We start from the raw sequence: 4,199 nt of genomic DNA, 5'->3' as shown, positions 1-4,199 counted from the left end.
AATTAAGTATGCATGAAAGAACTCATTAGTTATGATGAAATTATAGTACATTTTGGAACAAGATGTATAGCATGTGTTAATGTAAACTTGAACGTAATGAATGGTTTAAAAGTTATTGGATGAAATCGTCATATCACCTAAATTGTAATTCTAATGGATGAACTTCATATTGTTATCTACATTTTAATCGTAATAAATGAACTTCATCATAATAGCTATAATTGAACTAAAATGGGCGAACTCATTTAGTTATTTATATTATAATCTTAATAAATAATCTTCATCATATTTAACTTATTTTAACTATAATGGGTGAACTCATTTAGCTATCTATATTTTAACCCTAATGCATGAACTTCATTATGTTATTTATATTTTATCCTTAATAAATGAACTTCATCTTATTAGCTATATTTTAACTAAATTGGATGAACTCATCAAGATAACTATATTTTATTCTTAATGGATGAATTCATATGTTATCTATGCTTTAACTTGAAAGGGGTAGATATCCTCATGTTAGCCTCATCTTCAACCATAATAGATGAACGCTTTCTAATTTCTATAATGTTGATTCACTAAACAAATTATAACCATGTTTCAAGTAATAACATGTAATTAAGATATCCTTCTTAATTGGATCAAATGTCGCGAGTTGAGTTAGGTGTTAAGTTACGTAATCACATTGGGAAACTCCTTAGGTTCATTTAGTCTTCTGCTGTGTTATCTAAGCGTTAGATAACTCCAATATATCTTAATGTTGTGTCTTATTATAAAAAAAAAAATTTACACTCCATTGGAGTGTTTTAGATTTATCCCTTCGGAGTTTCCTAGCGGGGCATTACAACACGCGGCAAAAATCTCACGATGTCGCGGTCATTAAAATCCTCGCATCTTTGGTCATGGGGAAGCACTAGCCATTGGATCCATCTTGTCTTTAACAATCATTCGGAGTACTTAGGGTTCTTCGTCCTTAGGAAATTACAAGCGCAAACATAAATATTTAATTCTTCGTCCTTAGGAAATTACAAGCGCAAACATAAATATTTAAAAGCAGACCGATAATAGGAATGTTATGCGTTTGACTTAGGGAAATTATTATTTCACGAACTGATTGATCATTACTTTTCTTAGGGAATGAGATGGATCCACTCATGGAAAGGGTACCCTCAGCCTTAAGTGGGAAAATGTAACAACAAAATACATCATTTCTAGGGTTTTCTTCACAATAAGTAAGAAGTTTTGATAAACCCTAAACCCTAGACCTTGGATCGTTCACAAAGTTTACAAGTAACACCTGAAAAATCAATGTTTTGAACTCAAAATTTTGAAAATTTCATGCAATCAATTTTTAGAGCTATCACGGTAATCAATAGATTCTCATCAGAGAACATCCAATAATCAACTGGTTACATGCAAGCTTCAAGCCAGAAACAACCCAATCGGGACTCTAAAGATCTCAATCCTTATTCTCAATTCTACTTCCTCTACAAATGACTACATAACATAATATTTATACCCACTAGAACATATCCAGGTCGGCCTAAAAAGATTACATTCACCAATGCAGGAAAATGAAATGTGTAATTAGGTCGACCCTTAGATTTAAGAAATATTTTCAGAAAATAACAACCAGGTGATGCGGTTTAGCAGGAAGGTCGACCACATGCCAAAGAACATCAGGCAGGACCCAATATAGATCCACACACCAAGAATTCCACCGATAATGAAGGAAAACCAACCGATAAGTACAAGAACTATCTCGGGAACCTAGAACAACCAACCAGAAGCAATAACTGACTAGAGAAGAACCCAAGTGAACTAGAAATCTGGAATCAACCACATGAAACCGCCAGGAAACTGCAAACAAGATATGCCATGAAGAACAAGCAACTACCGGTACATACCGATAAGGATACTAAAACTACACAAAGAACTAAACAAGAACAAAAATGGAAGGAAATGTTTCTGGTTGATGCAAGATTTCTCATCAACCGGGGATGCTCCTGCATCAGATAGTTAGACTAATTAATCAAGATAATAATTGATATGAGCCTCATGACTTGATCCTAGGGAGGATGTTTTAGGACAAGTATGAGAAGGTCATTGCGATGGCAAACTAGTCTCCCTTAGACTCTCATAGGTTGAGATAACTCCACATGTTCATCGAGTCTGGGACCCATGTTTATGTTTATGGATGGCATGTGATGACACTCCTTCCTTACATGAGATCCTTGTTTATGTCTTGTGTATCTTGCTTTGTTTTTAATGCCTCTGGGAGTTTCTTTATTATGAAAGTTGAGTTTGGTCCATGTGTATGAGTCCTTTTTATAATCTTATCCCTTGGTTAAGTGTCAGCCTAGATGTACAGTGTGCGTTGAGACCTTGTGTCATCTCCTAGCACAAGGGGTGGTTCCTTTGGTTCCACATGGTCGAGAGGTTGGTTCTTTTTAGCCATTGGGATGTTCTCTTGGTTTCTTCATGTGTGGATGTGGATTCTTCTTCATGATGATTATGGATGTACCTTGTAGCAGATTTATGTAATCAATATGATGGAGTTCACATAATGTAATATTCTTGTATGTAGTAGTTGAAAATTAGGATTATGCCATAAATTATTATAAGACATTAGAGATGTAATTGTAATATTGTAAGGATGTGATCTTATGTACCTTGAAATAGAAATGGAGTTGCATTATTCTATGGAATGTTTATGATGTATAATAGAATGTAAATGAAAATATTAGAATTCATGCATTATGTATTGGGGTTAATGTCAAACGAAATGATCACGTTAGGAAAGTGTATGCATGCATAGTCTGGGTTATTGATAAAATGGATAATTAACCTTAAGGAAATGATCTAACCCGTAGTAGATGATGTGGAATGAGACTTTGACTCTAGTAAGAGAATAATCATGGATGTGTCTTATTGTGTCATGTAGTTGGTTTAGAAAAGGAAACTGTTGCTATTGGATTTGTGGATTTGCTTTAAGTACTATGTGTAAGCTATGATGTAATGAAGGAATTAAAATGTGAATGGATCATGTTGCTAATAGGTAAATCATTATAGAGGAGACATATATGTTCTCGGGAGAATTTGGAATGCAAAATAAAATTGGGATTAAAAAGGTATTGAGGCTTTAGAATGAAGTTAATAGGAAATGGTTGTTTTGCATAGTAATGGAATGTATAGTAAATGACTTTTATATGATGCATGCCATGTACTTATATTGAAAGTAATATATTCATATTGTTAAATATTTGTAAGTTAAAAAACAAAAAGAACTCTATGATTGAAGGTTAGTGTGATGTTGTGCTTTCTCATGCTTAAGTAAAGAAATCAGAGAATTAGTTTATCATGTCGGTTAAAGAATGAATTGTAGTTCATACATTATGAGTAGATAATCATTATAGATGGAATGAGATCATGTTAGTATTAGATGTGATTGAAGTATATTTAGATAGATTAGTAAAGATGGATTATACCCTTGCATTAGGATTGCATTATCATGGAAAAGGATAGAGAGCATGTAGATAGGGAATGATGGGTTCAAACACATTTGGTTTTGGTTCATAAAATGAATGTTGGATTAAGGGGTTGTCTTGAATCTTTAAAACAAGAAATGTAATATGCTAGTAGAATGATAGAAAGTTATGCATATCATGATGGATAGATAATCTAGTAGGTTGCATATCTCATGATTTCTAAATTAAATATGATGCATTAATTCAAGATGGAATATGTTTATCATGTGTGTAGGATGTCATTATGGTAGTTAACTAAGTAATGGCGTTGAAGTACCCTAGGGAAAGATTAATTATGTTATGTTATTTCCACTTGCATTAATTAATGAAATGTGTCATGATGTATGTTCATAATTGGTGAATGGTTAATGAATGTAGTTAGATGGAGATGTTATGTGTTACATTAATTGTTATTAGATGCTAAATACTTTTTTTTATTTTATCTCCATTAGCATGTTAGATGTTTAGTTTCTCTAAGGTATTTTAGCGGGCATTACATCAAATCTTAAGATCTAGCTTCTATGTTTTGTATACTACTTTCTATATAAATTCTAATGCTGGATTACAATGATTGATACAATCCAAGGGATTCAGTCAGCCCAAAAAGGGATCAAATTCCAAAGAACAAGACCTAACATGTAAAACAACAAGATCGGCCTCCACCAAATAAAT

Source organism: Cryptomeria japonica, chromosome 11 (assembly GCF_030272615.1).
Source record: "Cryptomeria japonica chromosome 11, Sugi_1.0, whole genome shotgun sequence".
Classification (NCBI taxonomy): Eukaryota; Viridiplantae; Streptophyta; class Pinopsida; order Cupressales; family Cupressaceae; genus Cryptomeria; species Cryptomeria japonica.
Note: the sequence above shows the minus strand (reverse complement) of the source record.